A 12,061-nucleotide genomic window follows, 5' to 3' on the forward strand; every position below is an offset into this window, starting at 1 on the left:
ATAGTATTTTAGATGATGAACCATTACATCGCCATTCCTGTTAAAGAGCATGAAATTATGCACACAACGAATTCCTGGATGTTCGAAGAACTTGCTTTCTGAAACTATTTTTCGATTCTTGTGACTTTGCGTCTTCGTCACAATACCGCTCACAGTACGCCCATGTCCATTTGTTGCTTGTCTCAGTGGAAGTACGTTTTAGAAACAAACGCTGACCTCTCTCTCACTGTGGGAATGCGTGTGGATTAAATGCTTCTTGTTACATCCATTGTGTATATTCATTGTATGGAATGCAAGGCTGACTCGATGTATGATGGAACCAATGTTCTCTTCACATCTCATTTTGTTATTGTTTAGGGACCCTTTATTTCATGAATAGTTACGAAGTGGAAATGAAAGTTAAACTGTATGTTTGTGTTTGAAATATTCTGTACTGCAACCTGGCACTGAATGTCTGTCGGTGAAAATTCCGTGTCTGGTTAAATTGTCAGCATTTATGGTCAGAGGATACACTATTTTTATGAAGGCACGATAGATGTAAACTATGAGGACATGAAAAGATTTATTAAACAAGTAACATTTATCTTGTGTTCCAGCCAAGAAGGTTGATTCATGTTAAAATGTTACTTTGTATCTAGTGTTTCTGCTCATGATATTTTCTATCACTCACCTTGAAAACATTTGGCCGTCTTTTAGATCGAAATCGAACGTTTCCAATTGTAAACGCAGAGAAGACAAATAGATACGTCCACAGGAGAGATGACGTCGGTACTTAAACGAGGACATGCAGTTTTCTAAGCGAGGGCGTCATTTCTAGGATGATATTTCTTGGCGGATGTGTGCGCTGTTTCTGCTGTGCGATCTATGAACAGTACGAAATAGGTACCTAAGATGTAGCAAAATAATTTGATTGGCTAGGAAAACAACATGAGCTGACAAATCGGGTGTGCATGCACACGCCATTGGAGAGAGCTCTGCAGAACGCTAAGAGAAACATCGTCCTGACGGGATATACTTGACTTGGAGAGACTTTGCGGGGAGAGTCTATAGCGGAGACCTTATGTGGAGAAACTAGAGTAGGCACTCCTGTTAGAGACTTAATGAGATACGGCTTCTGAGCGCCGGACATCCGACTCTGACTGCAGCCATAAGAAGCACACTGCAATACAGAGAAAATGAACGTCAAGTAAAGTTCTTGGAACCTTCACCATTTTTTAAATTTATTTCTCATTAAAGTTCTGCAAGGAAAAAATCCGGCACTGGTGAGAAACCTATTTGGTAAACATCAGTAAAATTTCATGAAGAGTGAAGTGTAAGTAATAGCATAGTATGTCGGACAGCTTTTAGCTTAGCCTGCATTACAACGAGTTAAATGATGAAATTTTACGTGTAAAAGCTGTGCATCACAGCATCACAGCTGGAAAAAATTACAAGTATGTCGTATTTTGCGAAGGGAGTAACAGGACAGGCAGAGCGTTCAAATTCAAATGGCTCTGCGCACAATGGGACTTAATATAGAAGGTCATCAGTCCCTTAGAACTTAGAACTTAGAATTACTTAAACCTAACTAACCTAAGGACATAACCCTGCCCGAGGCAGGATTCGAACCTGCGACCGGAGCAGTCGCGCGGTTCCCGACTGAAGCGCCTAGAACTGCTCGGCCACAGCGGCCGGCAGGAAGAGCGTACTGGAAAACTTACTTTTTTTTTTTTGTCATCAGTCTACTGACTGGTTTGATGCGGCCCGCCACGAATTCCTTTCATGTGCTAACCTCGTCATCTCAGAGTAGCACTTGCAACCTACGTCCTCAATTATTTGCTTGACGTATTCCAATCTCTGTCTTCCTCTACAGTTTTTACCCTCTACAGCTCCCTCTATTACCATGGAAGTCATTCCCTCATGTCTTAGCAGATGTCCTATCATCCTGTCCCTTCTCCTTATCAGTGTTTTCCATATATTCCTTTCCTCTCCGATTCTGCATAGAACCTCCTCATTCCTTACCTTATCAGTCCACCTAATTTTCAACATTCGTCTATAGCATCACATCTCAAATGCTTCGATTCTCTTCTGTTCCGGTTTTCCCACAGTCCATGTTTCACTGCCATACAATGCTGTACTCCAGACGTACATCCTCAGAAATTTCTTCCTCAAATTAAGACCGGTATTTGAGATTAGTAGACTTCTCTTGGCCAGAAATGCCTTTTTTGCCATAGCGAGTCTGCTTTTGATATCCTCCTTGCTCCGTCCGTCATTGGTTATTTTACTGCCTAGGTAGCAGAATTTCTTAACTTCATTGACTTCGTGACCATCAATCCTGATGTTAAGTTTCTCGCTGTTCTCATTTCTACTACTTCTCATTACCTTCGTCTTTCTCCGATTTACTCTCAAACCATACTGTGTACTCATTAGACTGTTCATTCCGTTCAGCAGATCATTTAATTCTTCTTCACTTTCACTCAGGATAGCAATGTCATCAGCGAATCGTATCATTGATATCCTTTCACCTTGTATTTTAATTCCACTCCTGAACCTTTCTTTTATTTTCATCATTGCTTCCTCGATTGAAGAGTAGGGGCGAAAGGCTACAGCCTTGTCTTACACCCTTCTTAATACGAGCACTTCGTTCTTGATCGTCCACTCTTATTAATCCCTCTTGGTTGTTGTACATATTGTATATGACCCGTCTCTCCCTATAGCTTACCCCCTTTTTTCAGAATCTCGAACAGCTTGCACCATTTTATATTGTCGAACGCTTTTTCGAGTGTCTTGATTTTTCTTTAGCCTTGCTTCCATTATTAGCCGTAATGTCAGAATTGCCTCTCTCGTCTCTTTACTTTTCCTAAAGCCAAACTGATGGTCACCTAGCGCATTCTCAATTTTCTTTTCCATTCTTCTGTATATTATTCTTGTAAGCAGCTTCGATGCATGAGCTGTTAAGCTGATTGTGCGATAATTCTCGCACTTGTCAGCTCTTTCCGTCTTCGGAATTGTGTGGATGATGCTTTTCCGAAAGTCAGATGGTATGTCGTCAGACTCAAATATTCTACACACCAACGTGAATAGACGTTTTGTTGCCACTTCCCCCAATGATTTTAGAAATTCTGATGGAATGTTATGTATCCCCTCTGCCTTATTTGACCGTAAGTCCTCCAAAACTCTTTTAAATTCCGATTCTAATACTGGATCCCCTATCTCTTCTAAATCGACTACTGTTTCTTCTTCTATCACATCAGACAAATCTTCACCCTCATAGAGGCTTTCAATGTATTCTTTCCACCTATCTGCTCTCTCCTCTGCATTTAACAGTGGAATTCCCGTTGCACTCTTAATGTTACCACCGTTGCTTTTAATGTCACCAAAGCTTGTTTTGACTTTCCTGTATGCTGAGTCTGTCCTTCCGACAATCATATCTTTTTCGATGTCTTCACATTTTTCCTGCAGCCATTTCATCTTAGCTTCCCTTCACTTCCTATTTATTTCATTCCTCAGCGATTTGTATTTCTGTATTCCTGCTTTTCCCGGAACGTGTTTGTACTTCCTCCTTTCATCAATCAACTGAAGTATCTCTTCTGTTACCCATGATTTCTTCGCAGCTACCTTCTTTGTACCTATGTTTTTCTTCCCAACTTCTGAGATGGCCCATTTTAGAGATGTCCATTCCTCTTCAACAGTACTGCCTACTGCGCTATTCCTTATTGCTGTATCTATAGCGCTAGAGAACTTCAAACGTATCTCGTCATTCCTTAGTACTTCCGTATCCCACTTCTTTGCGTATTGAATCTTCCTGACTAATGTCTTGAACTTCAGCCTACTCTTCATCACTACTATATTGTGATCTGAGTCTATATCTGCCCCTGGGTACGCCTTACAGTCCAGTATCTGATTTCGGAATCTCTGTCTGACCATGATGTAATCTAATTATCTTCCCGTATCTCCCGGCCTTTTCCAAGTATACCTCCTCCTCTTGTGATTCTTGAACAGGGTATTCGCTATTACTAGCTGAAACTTGTTACAGAACTCAATTAGTCTTTCTCCTCTTTCATTCCCAGTCCCAAGCCCATATTCTGCTGTAACCTTTTCTTCTACTCCTTCCCCTACAACTGCATTCCAGTCGCCCATGACTAATAGTCCCCCTTTACATACTGCATTACCCTTTCAATATCCTCATACACTTTCTCTATCTGTTCATCTTCAGCTTGCGACGTCGGCATGTATACATGAACTATCGTTGTCGGTGTTGGTCTGCTGTCGATTCTGATTAGAGCAACCCAGTCACTGAACTGTTTACAGTAACACACCCTCTGCCCTAGCTTCCTATTCATAACGAATCCTACACCTGTTATACCATTTTCTGCTGCTGTTGATATTGCCAGATACTCATCTGACCAGAAATTCTTGTCTTCCTTCCACTTCACTTCACTGACCCCTACTATATCTAGATTGAGCCTTTGCATTTCCCTTTTCAGATTTTCTAGTTTCCCTACCACGTTCAAGCTTCTGACATTCCACGCCCCGACTCGTAGAACGTTATCCTTTCGTTGATTATTCAATCTTTTTCTCATGGTAACCTCCCCCTTGGCAGTCCCCTCCCGGAGATCCAAATGGGGGACTATTCCGGAATCTTTTGCCAATGGAGAGATCATCATGACACTTCTTCAATTACAGGCCACATGTCCTGTGGATACACGTTACGTGTTTTTAATGCCGTGGTTTCCATTGCCTTGTGCATCCTCATGTCGTTGATCATTGCTGATTCTTCCGCCTTTAAGGGCAATTTCCCACCCCTAGGACAAGAGAGTGCCCTGAACCTCTATCCGCTCCTCTGCCCTCTTTGACAAGGCCGTTGGCAGAATGAGGCTGACTTCTTATGGCGGAAGTCTTCGGCTGCCAATGCTGATTATTTATCAAAATTTAGGCAGTGGCGGGGATCGAACCCGGGACCGAAGACGTTTTGATTATTATATTATTTTTTTTCTAAAAGAAAACAAAGACCCCAATTCTACTGGTTTCTCCGTCCAGTAAACAAAAATGAGTCTCCTTCGTCTTGTTGGCGAAGAAGCAATCTTTTGGAACAAAAAAAAGTTTCTCAAAGCCAAAATCAAATTTCTTTTTCCTTTAAGAACAAATTATGAGGAATAAATAAGGAAAAGCTTTTTAAGTCGTCGTGCGACTTGTAGTTAAAGTCCAGTTCTTACAGGAGCTCCTGAAGTGTATCCGCCTACAGCATGCCAGATCGTCCAAACGTGTCTTCTCATGGCGTAGGCGTGAGTTCTGGGTAGCAGATCTATTTCAGTTCGGTTCGGTTTATACAGTTTTCAGCTTCTCATGGCTTGGACGTTCCAGCTACGAGGTGGGTCATCGAAAGTGCTCCGTAAGAAATCGGAAAAATATTGTTTATAGCGTGGGTTGCATATCAGGACGCAGTGTCGTTCGTTGAGATAAGTCCAATATCCTAGCATAGACTTGTCGCCAGAAGTAAAAAGATAGCGGATCGTGTGGCCACAGATCCAATTCACAGAGTTAGTTTTGGCGGAGGGGTAGAAAGTCTTATCGGGGTACAAAAGCATGTGGACGTCGATCTGAGCCGGTGTCTGGCGAGTAAGAAACGCCAAAATTCGCCGCGCAAGTGTCCAGACGTCTAGCGCTGTGCCACAGTGGAACCGGTGGACATCCGTGTCATCCATTCCACAGTGGGTGCAGAGGGATGAGACGGCGAGATGGATGCGGTGCAGACGATCTCGGTTAACTTGTTTGCCATTCACGGTGATGTACCATGCTGATTGAACGTCTGATTCGAGAAAACGCGCATGGATCGCCTTCCATATGTGTCGCCACACGTACTGCGGATACTTACGTTCGATGGGGTTGGACGGGCGGCACTGTTGTAACAATTCGGAGACTGTTTTCGTGAGGTAAAAACGTGTAAGTGGTAAGGACCGGTAGATATAACTGAACTCCAGGAAAAATCGTTGGATGTAATAAAAGGGGGTGGGAATGGTCGATACCAGTACTGGGGCGGACAAGCAGGCCGGTGCAAAGTTGTGAAGCAGGAGGCTAGTAAGGCTCTGCGGGCAACGATGCCAAAGTTTTAGTTGGGAGCTGACGTATAGTGCCTTGACACGAGTCGGCACGTGGATGAGTCCCACCCCGCCACGATCTCGTGGCAGTGCAAGGGATTCATACTGCACCTTGAATAACATCCCCGAGCTGACGAAGGAGCCGAAAGCCATCAACAGTCGTCGCGCCAGGAGATTTGGGACTGGTAGTACTTGAGCCACGTGTGGTATACGGGAAGCACGATACATGTTCACGTATTGCGCGCGTTGGATAACGTCGAGAGCTCGTAGCCGGTGATCTGCGAGATTTGCTCTGATTGTCTGTAGCAAGCGTCTACCATTGATAGTCGCTGAGCGGCGCAGGTCTGCTGTGAAATCAAGTCCAAGACACCGTATGGTGGCGGCGACACTAAGGGGGGCAGCGCATCTCTCCGGCAAGCCCTCACCAATGAGCAGGACCTTGGATTTGGACACGTTGAGGCAGCTCCCCGACGCGTCTCCGTATGTCGCCACCCATGTCAGTGCTGCTCGTACTTCATCTTCAGTGCGCAGATATAATACTATGTCGTCTGCGTAGGCTGTACAACAAAAACGGTGGCCGTGCACAGCCATACCTTCCAAACGTTGGCGCATGCCCTGGAGCAGGGGTTCCAAGGCGAAAGCATACAAAATCGTGGAAAGAGGGCAGCCTTGTCGCACAGATCGTGCGATGACCAGGGGCGGTGTTAGGCGACCATTGTACATGATTTTAGAGGTTGCACTACTCAACAGGCGCATAACCACTGTGACAATACCGCCAGGAAAACCCATATGCTGAAGAACTGTCCGTAAATAGAAGTGGTCAACACGGTCGAAAGCCTGGCTAAAGTCCAGTGAAGCCAAGGCGCCAGGGAGACGCTGATGATGCGCTAATGCTATTATGTCTCTGTAACGGCAAAGGGCCGTACGGATGTTGTTGTCGCCTCCTAGGGAAGTCTGGTCGCAGGATGTGACGTAACGTGCGACCTTCTTGAGTCGCGATGCCAGTAGCCGTGTGAATATTTTCATGTCGCTGTTGAGCAAAGTAATTGGTCGATAGTCCTGGACCCTCGATAACCCGCGCGGTTTATGTACGGGGATAATAATTCCTTCTAGAAAGGCGCTCGGGACCACTGTCATCGGTGACATCAGCTCTTGTGCGATTGCCGTCCACGTGGAATCCAACAAATAGTGAAAACTTTTATAAAATTCGATGGGTATACCGTCAGTTCCAGGAGATCTGTTATCGGAACCCGCCTTGATAGCGTCTACCACTTCATCTGTGGTTACGTCGTCTTGGAGGTCATGCACTGCATCCTCCGGAAGAGTGTTCGTAGTAAGCTGAGCGACTTCTGTGACCAGTGCTGCAGAATGCGGTACGGCTGCGTAGAGCCCAGCAAAATGAGCATGGAGAGTACGACCGGTGCTTTGTTGTGTGTCGTGCCAGCGCCCTTCCACATCAGTGAGGACTTGGATCAGAGCTCGTCGTCGTCGTTGTCTTTCCTGAAGGAGGTGGTACATCGACGGACGTTCTTGAGGGATTCGATTAGAAGCTCGAGAACGGACTACAGTACCTTATAAGTTACGCCGCACGATCAAGGAGATCTGCGCCTTCGTGCGATGGACCATCGACTGCCGGGCTGGCGAGAAAGGCATCGTCGTACAGTCACGTAGAATGGTGTAGTAGAAGTGCAGGGTATTAGTTTGCCATGCCTTTAATTCCTTCCCATAACTCATCAGAGTCTTCCTGAGGGTCGGCTCTGCACAGGAGAGCCACCATGATAAGGTGGAGTCATAGGCTTCTCGACGATGGTGGCAGCGTGCCCACGCTTCTTCGACCATACGGCGACAGTCTGAGGTGGTCAGGTGAGCGACATTGAGTTTCCACAGACCATGGCTATGCCACACTTGCTGTCGGGCGAGAGTGACGTCACAGAGGTATGCATCATGGTCTGAAAAGGCCAAGGGCCAGACTTCCGCATGACGTGTGCCATTAGCAAGGGAGCGGGTAACGTAGATGCGATCTATGCGGCTTGACGAGTGAGAGGTGTAGAATGTATAGCCCGGTTGAATTCCGTGGAGCTTCTTCCATGTGTCAACAAGTCGGAGACGGTCGATGACCACTGAGAGAGATGCACAAGGGGAATGTCGCGGGAGTTGGTCCGCGGGCTCTTGTGTCGAGTTAAAATCCCCACCGAGTACCAAATCGTCCTGCGGACCGGTGAAGAGGGGTGTGACGCTTTCGGCAAAAAAAGTTTGTCGGTCATGACGGCGGCCAGTGCCGGACGGAGCGTAGATATTAATAATACGCACGCCGAACAGTGTGAGGGCCATACCTCGCGCAGTGGGGAGGTAGATGACGTCCTCTGCAGGGAGTCCGTCGCGTAGCGGGATGGCGGCGCCGCTACCGGTATCAGATGCGGGGGAAACATGGGCGTTGTATCCGGTGGGAATTAGGAAGTCAGCCACAAACACCTCTTGTAAGAGTGCTATATCCACATCCGCAGAGTAAATAGTGTCTCTGAACATGGCCAGTTTATGGGGGGCACGAATGGTGGCAAGATTCATCGTGGCGATACGATATTGCTGTGTACGGCCACCCTCAGTATTTGCAGAACGTGCGGTAGATGTAGCCGGCAGGTGGAGACCCGCCGGTGGTTCCGCCGTGGTGATAATTACTGGCGGGGCGCAAGCCCCAGTGTCGCCGAGGTGGACTCCTGTGCAGACACGCTGCAGTCTGTTCCACTTCTTCTTCAACGTCATCGGTCCAGGAAGCTGACGACGTGGACATGTGACCGTCACGTACTTCCGGAACGGGTGTTGTGGATTCCGCAACATGAGTGGCAGGGGGACCGCCGTTATCATTCATTGACAACGGCGAGGACACGTCCCTGGCTGGGAGAGTAGGCGTCACAGGAGGGGCGCCTGTTGCTGCCACATCGCGTGACTGGACGCAATGTGGGAGATCACCGTCAGACATCAGGTCGACATCTCGCGGGACCGTCTGAGAAAGGGCGTCATCGGAAGGCGTTCGTCGTCGTTTCCTGTGTTTGCGAGGCGACCGCTGTTTTCTGATGTGGCCTTCTGAATCAGAATGTGGTCGCCCGTCGTCTGACGCCGAACCCGTCTGGACAAAGGCAGACGTCGGCACGACACCGAGGTCGACGTCCATGGTTCCAACAGGAACATCGGTTTCGGTCTGCAAACCGGACGGTCCTGCAGCGAGCACTGGAGGCGACGCCGTGCTTGTGTCCTCGGCGCGTTGTGCTGCGGCGGGTGGCGTTGACGATACTGCTGGCGCAATCGAGATTGGTACGACGGGGTCCTGTGCAACCTTGGCGTAGGTGATGGGTAAGGACGTGACCGTCGAAGCCTGGGTCTCTTCACGTAACGGCGTCTGTATTAAACGGCGGTGTAAGCATTCGGAACGTACATGTCCCTCCTGGCCACATCCTGCGCACGTTCGTGGCTGTCCATCGTACATGACGATGGCCCTCACACCGCCAATCAGCAGGTACGATGGGACATGTTTCGTCAGCTCAATTTTTATTTGCCGGACGCCATTTAATACGAGGTAGGTCGTAAATGTTTGCCACTTCTCCGCGACGTGACCCAAGACGGTGCCATATGGTTGGAAAGCGGCAATGACCACATCCTGAGGCACCTCGAACGGGAGCTCAAACACCCGCAATGTCCGGAGACCGAATCCAGCATGGGCGACCGTCACAGCTCCCATATGTCCATCAGAGTGTTTAAATTTCAGTCCGGTGGCATGGCGGTACCCATGAGTCTCTTGGGTAACCTTGCTTCTCCCATGCGTGTAACATGACCCCACCATCTAAGCCTGTTCGCCCTGTCGCCCTGACCGCTACATCTATAGAGTTCATTCCGTTTTTCTTTGATTTCCTCATTGCGGCCACCCTCCTGCCATTGTTCCCATCTACTAGTACCTGCAATCATCCTAGCTACTTTCATATCCGTAACCTCAACCTTGTTGATAAGGTAACCTGAATCCACCCAGCTTTCGCTCCCGTACAACAAAATTGGTCGAAAGATTGAACGGTGCACAGATAACTTAGTCTTGGTACTGGCTTCCTTCTTGTAGAAGAGAGTAGATCGTAGCTGAGCGCTCACTGCATTAGCTTTGCTACACCTCGCTTCCAGTTCTTTCACTATGTTGCCATCCTGTGAGAATATCCGCAGCCCAGGTCGCTTAGGCGCGACTGTGCTGTGGTGCTCGACTCGGAGGTAGCAGGCTTCAGCCTTCGTAGGGAGGAGGGAGGAGTAGGGAGGTGGTGGTCACAAATTCCTCATCACGACACTCTTCACCAGCATCCCGGATTAGTTTCGAAACGTGTCCTCAGTGTCTCACTAAAAGAGGCCATGCGACACTGCTTATGGCAGTCCGTCTGTCGGATGGGACCGTTGAGGTTGGCGGAAAATTTGCTGTCGTTCTAGAGGGGCGTGTTATGAGCCGCCACCGGGTTTCTCCCTTTCATGCAACAGACATGACACAAAAACCTACAGTCAGCTGCACTGAACAGACAGACTTAAGAGACAACTCTCATACGCCTCGTGGAAATCAGCCACTGTCCGCGCTGGAAGAATATCCTTTCCGATTAGCTGGCTGAACAACCAGCGGTAGCACACGCTTGTAGTGATACATCCCATTCCTTGAATGAGAGGTATCACCTCCTTAAATGCATATGTCAGAGAAAAGATCCCCACATCTCGTGGTCGTGCGGTAGCGTTCTCGCTTCCCACGCCCGGGTTCCCGGGTTCGATTCCCGGCGGGGTCAGGGATTTTCTCTGCCTCGTGATGGCTGGGTGTTGTGTGCTGTCCTTAGGTTAGTTAGGTTTAATTAGTTGTAAGTTCTAGGGGACTGATGACCATAAATGTTAAGTCCCATAGTGCTCAGAGCCATTTGAACCATTTTAGAGAAAAGATGTTCGTGACTGAGAATAGTCGATAAGTGGTCAGCACCCCACTGTTGGGAGGTGTTTCAAATCGTAGGTGCTGATACCAGAGCTAACGATACACAAACTACAGCAGCAGCAGTTAGACGACCATACCTGCTGAGGTGGAGAGAGGAGTTCAACGGAGCGGGCGGTGCGAAAGAAAGAGCTCCACAAAAACGCGAACGCGAAGAGGTACAGATAGTAAATGTAATGTAATTGTTAATTATCAAGTTGAGTATCAGATCTGTTATGTACTTAGTACAGACAGGCAGTATACGAGTTGGTGCTATCCTCATTTATCGTGTGTTGAGTTGTTATTCTGAAGATAATATAAGAAGGTGAATTAAATATCACTTCTTAATTATGTGGTGGGGTGAATGAGAAGTTAATTTTCAGCACCTTTACCTGCAGCGTGTAAGTAGGCGAAGTCTGAGCCAGCCTGGAGAAAGATTCAGGGCACAGGCTAGCCGGACCGTGATTAATAATGCTTAACGGCGACCGAGTATTCAGTAAACAACAATCATTTGTATAAAAGGATTATTCACATGGGAACTTATCTAAGTATTTGGTGAATGAGATGACATATAACAAACCACCACGCAACCCAAGCCAACGTGAAACATTTCATGCGTCAGTCACTCTTGATCGGCGTGTCTGGTGTAATGGTTGCAATAACTGCATCAGTCCTGTTCCATAAGTCGGGTAGATTAGCTGTCAGCGAAGGGACATAATCGTGGTCCTTTATGAACCTTCAAAGGCAAAAATCGCGTGGTGTCACAGCGGCTGAACGTGAGCACGTGTGAAACAAGCTCTGTCATCCGGCTGCTAGGGGCCAGTCCTGCGGTCGTTACAACGTCTAACCACTAGATTTTCTCTCCACCAAAACTAGGGTTCGATAGTCTTGGTGCACTACATAAATGACGTAGTAATTGGTAGGACTACTTGCAGTATTGATATTACTGGTAAGGAAAGAAACATAAATGACTATGTAAGAGAGAAACCGGTAAAAGATGATGTCTCTTTGCTTT

The sequence above is a fragment of the Schistocerca piceifrons genome, chromosome 1 (genome assembly GCF_021461385.2).
Source record: "Schistocerca piceifrons isolate TAMUIC-IGC-003096 chromosome 1, iqSchPice1.1, whole genome shotgun sequence".
Classification (NCBI taxonomy): Eukaryota; Metazoa; Arthropoda; class Insecta; order Orthoptera; family Acrididae; genus Schistocerca; species Schistocerca piceifrons.